Source organism: Stegodyphus dumicola, chromosome 12 (genome assembly GCF_044657685.1).
Source record: "Stegodyphus dumicola isolate Sdum_Otavi_A_Nest chromosome 12, ASM4465768v1".
NCBI classification, from domain to species: domain Eukaryota; kingdom Metazoa; phylum Arthropoda; class Arachnida; order Araneae; family Eresidae; genus Stegodyphus; species Stegodyphus dumicola.
In genome coordinates, this window is record NC_140779.1 from 52713472 (window position 1) to 52725956 (window position 12485).

The 12485-nt window shown below is 30.7% G+C and overlaps 1 protein-coding gene across 1 annotated transcript in view; it reads right to left on the bottom strand.

Annotated features, from left to right (window-relative positions):
- Positions 1–5751, bottom strand: part of LOC118199410 (uncharacterized) — a 216231-nt gene extending 210480 nt beyond the window's left edge. The window contains exons 1-2 of the mRNA XM_085827724.1: positions 5382–5751; positions 2139–2230 (exon numbers count right to left, since the gene is read on the bottom strand). The gene's annotated coding sequence lies outside the window, so the exon portion shown is untranslated. The remainder of the gene's footprint in view (positions 1–2138; positions 2231–5381) is intronic.
- Between the last annotated feature and the right edge of the window lie 6734 nt (positions 5752–12485).

A 12485-nucleotide genomic window follows, 5' to 3' on the forward strand; every position in this document is an offset into this window, starting at 1 on the left:
TAAATATAAAATGACCACAAAGGAACTAGTACACGAGCACTGGACCTTTAAAATATGTAAAGGAAAAATACAATAAATATAAACGCTGATTTATTTTCTCATTTTTCTGGCCTTCCCTGTTTAGTTGTAATTCAGAATTTTGGCATTAACTGTAACCCGTGTACACTGATACATATTGCGAAAGGTGCTTGAGAAAATGTATATTTTTCAGAATGTATACATTATGTTATTTCTCAATTCCGCATTCTATTACGCAGGATATTAAGATTTTGTAAATTGGTATATTTATCAAATACCTGCATATATTAAAAATGTAATAATGACCTTCATTATTTAAGACCAAGTTTATCTACATTTATCTATATATATGTCATAATTTTGAAGCACAGTCGCGATGGAGAGGAAGAAGCTGATACCAAACTAAGTTCAGCCAATTACCATCTTTATTTCCAGATTTCCAGGCACACTAGAATAATTTCTCGTTAACAATGAACTCTTTAATCATAACAATTACGATAATTTCTTATACACATTGGATTTTTAAAAAGAACGGCGCACGCATTTTAAAAAAGCGAAGCGGGAAGATATTAGAATATAGAAGCTGGCAGAATAATGACGTAATTAGCTCACCAGAGGAATTATACCAGAGTAGGTGCGATAAGCTATGATTAGTTAATATTACTTTTAGTTGCCTTTGTCCAGTAGCGTTACACAGAAAGATCTCGAATTTGGGAGAACAGATTAATTCGAAGCGCTTGGGTTCGAATCCCGGAAAAGGCATGGATATCTGTAAATGTATAGTGTCCTTGCGGCATGGGGATACTCTAAATATGCGGCTAGCAGGAAATCCTCTCGCGAGGTTGCTGGTAGAGAAAGAGGGCTGGGAGATCCTCGGACCCGTCTCCCCGGGTTGACCTCCATCAAAGTTGGGAGGGGGCGGAACTCAGCGAAATCGCACTGTCACTAAGGTGCTAAAGGCAGGCGTAAACTTGCGCTCCTAGCCACGAGGAATTTCGTAGGCTTTCGCTGACTATAATAGGTCAGACAAGGGAGCATTAGCAACAACAACAATAAATTTAATTTTAATTAAATTGGAAAAATTAAATTAAAACAATAAATCTAATTTTTGGTACCAGATACGAGGCAATTTTAAAAGAATGATAAACCAGGAAGATAAAAATGGGATCTTTATCCATTATATAGGACAGTACCCGCCAAAAAGTTTTCTTTAGAAAAATATGAGCGGCAACTTAATACTTCCAGCGAGAAAGCATACTCTCGTCATCAACTAATGTTGATTTATTTATTTAAACATTAGAAATACATTTCTTAGGTTAGTTATTTCACTAAAGAAAAGAAGGAATGAAATAGCATAACATACATTAAAAATCTGTTGTTTGACAATACTTAATTTTGAAAGTAAAAATACTCTGCATAAGAAGTAAGAACAGCACATTGCGACTAGCAGGCAATGCCTGCACATACATTTTCTTGTAGGAAATTGTTCGTCGCGTGTTGTCCTGCAATGGAAAAGAACCCAAAGATGTCCCTCAACTGGGTCAACAGCATTTTCTTAGACCAGACTAAAGCGAAGAATTTTGTCACAAAGAATTTTTTTTTTCGCAATATCACTTCATCTTTCACGTAACCAAAACATTTGGCTATAGCAAGTGATACAGATTTTATTTTGAATTTTAGTGTAATAAGTGTATTTAAAATCTTCCAAGAGCTTAAGTTTGGTTACGTCCTCAAATGTAAATGAGTAAAGCAAACAAGAATTCTTATCATGTCATCAAAAATAACAACAGCAAACCGTAACCAAACATTTATATTTATTATTATTGAAAAAAAAAGTCCGTGTCGAAAAAGCCTAAAACGAAAGGGCAGGGAAGTATTTAAGAGACAGAAAGAGCCGACCAGCTTCATTCATCTCTCTCTCGAACAGCGCTTGTTTGTACACATGGTTCGGAAATCGTGTAGTAAACGGTCCTAGCGACAAGAATATGAGCTTGCTCTCATCCCCTTTGATAGCGCAATACAGTAAGTCAAGTCTTTGCCCTGTTGACTTTATGAAGCTATCCCAACACCTTAAGTGGCCTATAAAGAAAATTTAAGAGAACAAGCTGGGAAAAACTCACCTGATTCGAGTTGTAGCCAGACGAATGACACATTTGGCGAGAAAGCCCTTTTTTGGCGACTTTGCAAAACTGTTTTTCTCCCGAAATTTCACCTATAAATGAATGAAAAGTTATGGTTACCTTTAAAATTAATAATAATAATTCTGATATCATATTTAGATATTCGAATAAATTTTAAATAAACGCTTCATTATCGATTTTCTCAGAGAGGAGGAGTGAAGTTGCAACGATTTCCTAAATTTTACGCGCCAAGGAGCCGTTCTCATGAACGATAAAAGAGCAAAAGAAAAGAAATTAGTGACGCTCGTAATATTTTGGCGAATATCCGTGGGTTTTACAACAATGAGAATTAGACAAAATTGATATAATTGCTTTATACTTACATGAATATATATTTATGCTAATACTTAAAATATTAACATAGATTAATAATTAGTACTAAAATAATGTTCTTAATAATATACTAAGAGAAAAATTTTTATTGTTCTTAGGTTTTGTAATATTTATTTCGCATCCCATCAGGACCGAGAATGAATCTCGTGCAAGGCATAAATATTTCTGAGACTAACTACTGATTTTGCAGAAAGGGAACACTTAAAATTTAGCAGTTTAAAAGTCCTCTCGAGAGGCTGATGGTAGGAGAATAGAGATTACGTCTCCTACAGAAATCATCCTCAAACTTGACATGAAACTTAGGTAGGAAACTGTCAGGTAATCCCTTATATTATGTATGTACTGCCATCTATCTTTATTTTTATATTATTTATTTATTTGAGTTTTCACCTAATCTTTTTTTTAATACATTAATAGCTGAAATAGAATATAAAAGAATAAACAGAACACGTAAAATACTTTGTTACAATGATTTCACAGTATTTGTGTTTTCAAATTAACAATGTTTATTAAATACCAACTTAGGTATTTTAAAGTAATTTTACTTCTGTTATCGTACTTCAGGAAAAATATCAATACCATGTGTATGTGGGTTACATGGGAAAGATTTACAGTGAAACTTTTTTAAGATGATTACATACATTGGTAGACGATTTTGGTCTTCTGTGGAGGTGATCGTCTTACAGAAAAAATGCTCATTATCAATATTTGCTTATATTCTATTAAACAAAAAGTGAAAAAAATATGCGAGGTCTTTCTATAAAAATATTTAATGTTCTAGTGAGATTATGAATTAAATGATTTTTTATTTAAATTAATCAAATTGAAAAGCAATAATAATAAGAATAACAGTATTCTTAAAAACTTCATCTATTCCTTTTAAATAAAAAATATTAATTTATTAACCAGTAACGAATATCTTACATTTTGCCGAATGGCAACAGACTTTAAAGCGGATCACATTTAAATGGAAACAACACAAAATCGTGTTTTGAGACTAATACCCGTTTTAGAGCTGAAAATATGTGAGAATAATACTTATTAAGTTCTTTATTATTTTTTTTATACAATTAAAAAAATCATGTGCTTCCTAACGCAAAATGAATCATACTTTAAGTACCTGATGTTAAAAAAATGGATAAATATCATAAAATAAGTAAAAAGTATGTATCAAATTTTTAAGGAAATACTGCAAAATAATTTTTTTGAGCATGCTGAAATAAAAGTTATTTTTCTATTGAATGCTGCAAAATTTTAGATCGATATTCAATTTTCAAGTCTTACTCCACATGTGAAAATCACAAATCAATACGATTTATTTAGAAAAATGTATTACCTAATATTCACTGTAAAATATGTCATTAGTGCATTTGAGAGTCGCAAATATTTTTCAGAATTAGAGAGCAGTCTTATTTAAATAAGTGATTCATAGCATGATCATTTATTTTCATCGTACAAAATGTTACAATTTTTTTTGCCACAGATTTAATAATCCTTTTGCGTTATTCAAGAATATGAAATTGCTAAAATTGAAATATTTTGAAAATTTCATTTTCATAATATTGAAATATTGATTTCAATTTTAGCAATGGTAAAATTTTTTTCCCTTCCTTTTTTAAGAGAAAAAGGTCCAGTACAAAAGTCACTGTAATAATTTCATGACAGATATTTATAGACAGATATTTTATCATTATTAGAGCAATCTTTTAATTTTCAGATATTTAATAACTGAAACTACTTAAAAACTACTTTTAGCTCCAAATGTATCAGTAAAGATTATTAAAACGTAATTGGTTTTCAGTTTTTAAAAATTTGCCAATTAACATAGTGAAACTTTCCAAGGAACCCATGGTTCCAGGTGGTTTCGGTTTTCCGTGACTGTGGAAATATTCTACTACTAAAATAGTAGTAGAATTATTGGTCATCTACATATGTATTTGTCCAGTAACAATAAAAGGTTTCGCTGCATTTTGATTCAACAGCTGACTTAATTGGTGGATTTGATGAAAGACATTTATTATAACTTTTAGCCATACCAAGGACACAAAATGACATGCACATATCCAGTTAATCCTTATTCAACAAATATTAGAATTAAACTGCATTACAACGTCACATATTATTATTTATGCAAATTAACAGTGACGCAATTGTTTAATTTACACAGTAAATAAGTTACAAATACAAGTTACAAGTAAATATTTATTTTTGCTTAAATTATTATTTTTCAGTTTAAAACAACCCTTCAAAAATGCTTCAAAATAATAATAAAGGATAATATCAAAACTGTTTTTATATATCTATTTTTATTTTAAATGTTTTATGTAAACAGTAAACAACTAATTTCCTTTCAAATACTTTTTAAAAGCATTGAAAGATTTTAGATTTTACATGCGTTTTCCCAACAATATTTTTTGATTTTCTTTACACTAAGCAAAATGAAGAATTATTTTTTTCCTGTTAAATTAATTATTTAATAATTCTTAAATATTTAAAAGAAATTACATTAAAATGAAATTATCGTAAAGTTTGTGTACAATTGCGGTCACTGATAAATGGGCGAAACAAAATATGCATAAATATTCACAGAAAAAATGCAATTAGTAAATAAGTGTACAAAAATTCTAAAATCTCAAAAAGAAAAATATATTTTATACATTACTTTTCTAAAAAAGAAAAATATATTTTATACATTACTTTTCTAAAAAAGAAAAATATATTTTATTCATTACAAATAATTACTTTAAAATTCTAAAATATATTTTACGCATTACAAATATTTTCTTTAAAATTCATGCATCTTAAAAATTTATAACCACTTGTGCAATAAATTTCGTTTTGAAATCTTACCTATTACTGCAGACGATCAGGTTTCACGTGACGGTGTCATTTTCTAGATGTCGTCGCGAACATAAACTTGAGCGCACAAAAGGAGCAAGAGTAATATCGTAAAATGACTCCAGGGAAAAGATGACGTCCAAGGTGGCCATATTTAACTCAAGAGCCGGAATCTGGAGGGGGCAGGGCTTCGTAGCTGTCAATCTGTCAGTAGGCTCGCCAATCACCGGATTCAGTAGGCGGTGCCATAACTCAGGGCGGTCGTTCCTGTCTTGTGTCAGTGGCATGATGGAAAATGAATTGGGAATACTTGTGTTAGCGATAAGCTACCTGTACTGAAGCCAAACCGCGCCTGGAAGTCAAAAGCTCTAAGTGGTTTGAAATGAGCTGAAAGAATAAAAAAAGAAGCATAATTACTGATAGTAAAGACGTTAATGTTATTTTGTGATGTTAATATACACATAAATTACCCACTCTGAAGGAATAAGAATAGAGCCAAAACAGGCAATGTGAGAAATTTCTGCTGATACACCTAAAATTTTGCAATAAAAAGGAGACATTTATTTATTCATTTTTTAATTGAATGTATGAATGAGAGATGCATTAAAAAATAAAAGAATATAATTAAAGGCAATAAAAAGCTATTAACATATTCAGGAATAATAAAACATGTAATATGACATAGTTAAAGAAACTAGAAGCAAGTTTTGAATTCAGTTAGATCTCACTAAGTTTTAAATCCATTATCCGATTACAATGGATCATATAAGTAATTTACATTATATTCAAATTTTTAACAGACCAAATTTTATATTTTTATAAAAAGAAATTGAATAACTTTGAAGTAATGATCTACAGTAAATTTATTTTCCGGGGAGGGGGTTAGAATAAAAAATGAAAATGTGTTTTTTATTTGGTTGCGATAGATCTGCATATATCCCGACTAAATTGGGCAGTTACCTATGCGGATATTCGAAAAATATGGATAATTGGGTAGTCATTTAGGTTGTCGTAAAGGAATTCAATTTCTTTACCAGTTTTATTTTGGTAAATAAATATTTAAAAAACAAGGATAAAATTCAAAACATAATTGTTGTTATTTCCCTTAACATATATCATCCGTTTCTATTGCAGGTTTAAAAAAAAAATATTGAAAAAGACCCTTAAATTAAACTTGCTCATATCCAAGATGATTTTATTTTACTTGGGTTGTTTCCTTGAGTCAAATTTTGATATTATTTTTTACCTCCTGGGAAACAAAACCGGCTTTTTGAAAGTTTGCTCACAAACAAATTTGAGATGATAGTTCGTGATTTTATACAGAATTTTTCAAAATTCTGTGTAGTTTATTATCCTTATTACATAATGTTGAAATTTTGTTCTATGTTCTTGCTAAATGATGAAATTGTAGGAGTTTGATCTTAGCATCATCTGATAGATGAAAAGTAAAAAATAATCTTCCAAAAAAAAAAAAGTTCAAAAAATTATTTTAACGTAATTTACTTAATTCTCGAGCTTTTCTGTAAAAATAAATTAATTTAATTTAATTAAAAGATAAACAAACATCTGATACAGTCTATTACTTTAGAGTAGGCCCCCGCCGCTTTACTGTATAACCATGATAAAGGCATCTGCTTTACTGTATAACCATGATAAAGGCATCAAGGAAGACCAAGTAGCCTAACTGTTTCCTTTTCAGCCCAAAGGGCATTAGCATAGAAGGACTATTAATTTCATTTTGGCATTTTGTGTTCGTTTCACATTTCATATTGTTGCCACCAAATATTATCGCCCTGTGTTATATTAAAAAAAATTAAATAATGAAGAAGCTGAACAAATGTATGTATGTTTCTCGCATTGTGATAAAACAATGGTACCTACAGCCATCAAATTTTGAATAATGTAATCCTCCACCGAATATGGGCATCTGGAAGCCCTAATTTGGAGTTTGGAATTTATTGCATTATCGATTTCATATTTTGTAACAGTTTAACAAATTTTTGATTAAGAAACTCAACGATTTCAAAGCGAGCAATGGCAACACTGTACGCGGAGGGGGGGGGGAATTATCTCCAGCGTGCGTGACTGTGCATGGAAAGTTCTAAAGATATGCTCATTTTAAAATTATTTTGTGATATTGCTGTTGAATTGAATTTTATGGTTTAAGTGCGAAGAACATATTTAATCAATAAAGGTAACACACAAAACGTTAAAAAAAAACGCCCGTTTGGGAGCAATATAAAATCTGAAAGCTCACAGATTTTTTTTTTTTTTTTTTTCTCTCTCTCTCTTCATTTCCGTTTAGCGCATTTCGTTTCAAGAAAGGTACACGAAACGAAGCTGACCTGGACTGCAGTCTCAAATGAGCTGGAGAAAATAAAGTGTCGTGCGGTGATAACGAAACTTGTTGCGATTGTAAATGGGGAAGGGTTGGAGAGGCCTTAAAGTGCCTACTTTAAAGCAAGATGCCATATCAATGACAGTATCTAAATCAGAGATACAATCAGTCTTCGTTAACTGTCGCACAATTTTAAATTATGATAACAGGTGTTTAAATGAACTAAACTGAATCTTACACAACGGACTGATCTCAGGGTCCTGGAAGAAATGTGACATCATTATAATAATAATAATAATAAAAAATATAAAAAAAGAGAGAGGGAGAGAGACCAAGAAGATATCTAAGCAACTACCACATTTCACCGCTTAGATAAATTACCTATGCTTCATTGACTTGGACGTTCATCCATGGTAGGGACAAAAAGAGTTCAAATCTTTCATGTATGCAACAGAATAATTATGTACATGGATATGACAACGATCAAAGCTGTGTTGACAAAAAGGCACAATGACATGTAATTAATATCGGATTCTATAGAGATCTAAATAAATCTTGTGTACTTAAAGGGAATCAGTGTAAAAGTGATTAGTAGAGGCGTTTTCATATTTCTTCGTAAATCTTCTAAAAGTATAGCTTTTAGTTCTCTTACCTGGACTAACCTGTGCTCCAAGACGCACCGGCAAGGTCACCAACACAGATCTAACTCACAGCAGGCAGAATAAATGAAAGTTATAGTTAGGGAACTTATCTGCCCCTTAATGGTCATTACGACACAATTAAGTATACGTGTTTTTGCTTCTGCAGAAATGTATATAATTGTAAATTATTTATTAAAACTTATATTCCTAAATTAAATGCATATACCAATTTTTACTCAGAAATTTATAAAAAAAAGGAAGAAAGCTTCCTGTGGATTATACCCATGAAGGTTAAATGGAAAATCAATCTTGGAATTTTCATTGTTTTGGTTTATTTATCATTTGAAAGGTATATTCTGTATGTGCCATTAGGTCATATTCTAATTCATATTTTAATTTCAGTTTTAAATTTTCTTGTTTTGCTCTCAGATTACTACGAACAATCGGTTAGGTATTTCTAAAAATCGAAAATCGATTTAATAAAGATTTTACTGTACGTTTAAATGTTTTTACTTAACTACAATTAAAATGATTTCTTTATTCTATTTTATATCTCTGTTCGCTATTTCTGTCAAGTATAGTACAACTTCGGCTAGTTTTAAATTTTATTATGATTAGTACTATTCTGGTGTTAAATACTATTTCTATTACAAAATATTATGCTATACATACCAAATTTGCCGCGCAGACGGGAAAGTGGTCAGTGACTCTGACTACTGGACCCGTTTTCAAATCCCAGAGAAGGCACGGATATAATTTGTCTGTCCCTTCATAGGAGGCAACGGTGTCCCACCTGGTAGATGCTTCCATGCCCATTCCGGCTGTATTAGGAGCCAATGCCTATAAACGACTGGAGACCACCTTTGGGGGGGGGAATTGGGATGCTTATTCGAATACCACAAATCTTAAAAATGGTTTTGAGACTGGAAAATTCGGATCTTCGCGCTTCTTTCCGTTATTCGAATCTTTTCAATGCTAAACTAGAAAACCTTCAAATAAAAACCGGAATTATAAATCTTACTGAAGTAAAAAAAAAGTTTACCTCCCCCCCCCAATATAAATTTGATGGCAGTAGCGATACCAGGAGGGTGCTACATAGCAAATATAAGCTAACTTTTTTCGTTATTGAGAGGAGGGAGAAATCAAGTGTTTATCTACGTTTTCTTGAAAATATCCTCCTTCCTACACTTCCTCTGATTTAAAGAAAAATCAAATATTGTAAAAAAATTAAGCTGGGTCTCTGATTTCTCAAATTATGTTGAGAAAAATGAACTTCAGTAATCAAGAGATTTAATTATGAACCTTTATTTATCAAATTTTTATTTTTACCTTTTTAGTAAATATATTTTTTCTCTCTGCTCTTAAATTTTTAACTAAGCGCAGATTTGGAATAGTTCTTTAATTAAAAAATGCTTAATGAAAAGTAAAATTATGATTATATTATTATTATTATATTAATTATATCAAGAATTCGAGAATCTTTTAAGATTCGAATTCCAGGAAATTGAGGATTCATTCCAAGTCTAATTTATTTGCAGATTTTAAAATGTACTTATAATTAAAAATACAGTTAAAGTATTAATCTTTCGACATAATACTTCTACAAATACTGAAATTATTAATTTATTATAGAATAGTGATAAGAAATCAATAATATCTTTCATTCATCGGATTCAAAAGGATGGTTCGAAGAATTTCCTAAAGCCAAATAGGTTGTCAGTTCCAAAATATATACGCATTATGCCCCCTTTTTTCTCAAAATAATTTACAAGTTGCATAATATGGACATATTAACCAATTGTTCTTGTCATGAAGCAATAGTGTCGTGTATGTCGCTGGTATTGCTTCAAAAATCCGATGAGAATCCTTCAGTAAAATTTATTTTGTTATTCTGCTGGCAAGAGATCGACAAACGACATCTGAATAAATCTTTATAAGATTTCGAGGTAACAGCTTTATTTCAGTTCTGTTTTAAGTGCAACGAAAGCTCGTTTCAGACAAGTGAATGAAGTCATAAATCTTTCCCAGTTTATTTAGAGTAAAAAGTTTCATTTGGTTCTTGCTCCACTCTTGACATTAGAATTGTGACACGAACTCGTTTCATTTCTTTGCTGTAATTTTTAATGTTTATTTTTTTAACGTAGTTCCAAAACGTTTTAAAACGCAATGATCATGCATGATTTTTGAATTAAATTAAATATTAAAATTACATAAATCTTGTGATTTAAATCAAAAAATTGTCATAGAGAGGCGAAAAAAGTAGACGGATATGTTTTAAGCAGATCCTTCCCCTTAAAATCCTTTTAAACGGCAACAGCTAACAATAATATTATTAATAATATAATAATGATAATTTTCTAATATATGAATCTATAATAATTCTTTCTATAATAATTTTTTAAAATAGAAATAGACTTTTTGTAAAACATGAAGAATTTTTTTAAGAATCAAGAGTAGTTTTAAAAGACAATTAAAATACCCTTTCGCAATATGAAATACAAACACTGAAACTATGAATTTATTATTGAATGATGATGAGAAATCAATAATATTTATCGAAATTCATGCATGCTGAATACATCCTACTTTTTTTCGGTTATAATTCCAAATTAGTATTTGGTCTTCTCAGTTCGGTGTATATTTAACATCATCTTCGATCTTCCCAGAGATTTCTCGTTTCATCCTTTCCCCATTTATGCAGTTTTTTTTTTTTTTTTTAACTGCGCCGATTCTTCCATTGCTATGACGTGTATACGAGCCAGTTTCCCTTAGAAAGCCTTCCACGAAGGCATCCCTCCTCTTAGGCAGATAGTCCTAGTGTGCTTTGCTGTAATCTCAATAAACCTCCCAAAAAATCTTTCGCTGCCGTTCACCAACCCCTTCACAACCCCTACTGGCGAAATTTGTTTTGTTTCATCCGCTGCTCACCTTCATACCACTTGTATGGAGCTCAGATACTCCTACTGACAGAAGACTGAATTTTCCCCGATTCTTCCCCTTTCCAAAATTTCGTTGTTGAGAGGGTCATTTGTTGTGACAGAGATATGATGCGAAAAATGTCGATTGACAATTCGTTTCCTTTTCAAATGCTGTAATTTCTTAACAGGTTGATCAATGCACCAATTGTTTTGAAGTATATTCAGAACGATGCACAAGCGTGAAATGTAATTCTAGTGTTTCCAGTCATAAGAGATTAATTTAAATTTATCACTGAATTGGTTATTTATTTGATATTTTCATTCATCTCAATTTATAACATGATCATGAGTTTATCGAAAAGCGAATTCACCGAAAGCAGACGTGGTCATCTAGCTGTAATATTCGAATGAATTCATATATATTAAAAAGAAATTTTAAAAATGACATTAAATTTTACGTTTAAATTAAAATGTAATAAATATTAATCCGAGAGTTAAAAAAAAATTACAGTGCGCTTTCAGATTTGCCTTGGATGCTAAAATATAACAGCTTTAGTTATTAACTGTGAAACAACTCAACCAATGCAATATTTTTAAAAAAATTCTTTTTTGATATTTTAACAGCTGAAATATTATTCTCATGCCGATGTAATACATTCAAAATTGAAAGGCAATGACCATGAAATTTAGGCAAATCCTCTACAAATCTGGGATAGTATACCGTGTTTACTCGCGTAATAGTCGCACTGGTGCGACTATTACGCGAGTAAACACGGTGATCAGAATTAATTTACAATTGATAAAATTCAAAAAAATATTTTATAATGAAAGACATGTGGTCTAAAACTATTCAGTTTTAATTACATTAATTGTTTTAAGAATAAAATAACAAATAAAATTTTGAAAAGGAAAAGGAAAGCTTAAGCTTGTTTTTAAGTAAGTTTTTAAATTTTACAGAAATTAATCTCAAATCACTTTAGAAAAGTTTTCCGAGTGATTCTTCTTTCTAAAATAAACTCAATTGAAAACTGTAATTGGTGACTACCAATGGGGGGAGAAAGAAAAAAGAAAAGGGGGGGGAAAGAAAGAAATTCGTTTCCTCTTCAAATGCTGTAATTGTGCAGAATTCCTCAAAATGTTTTTGTAGGACTGTTTTTTCAATGATACGTTTTATAAATTTGACTTGAAGATATTAAAATCTGGAATTTTTTAATGTTCA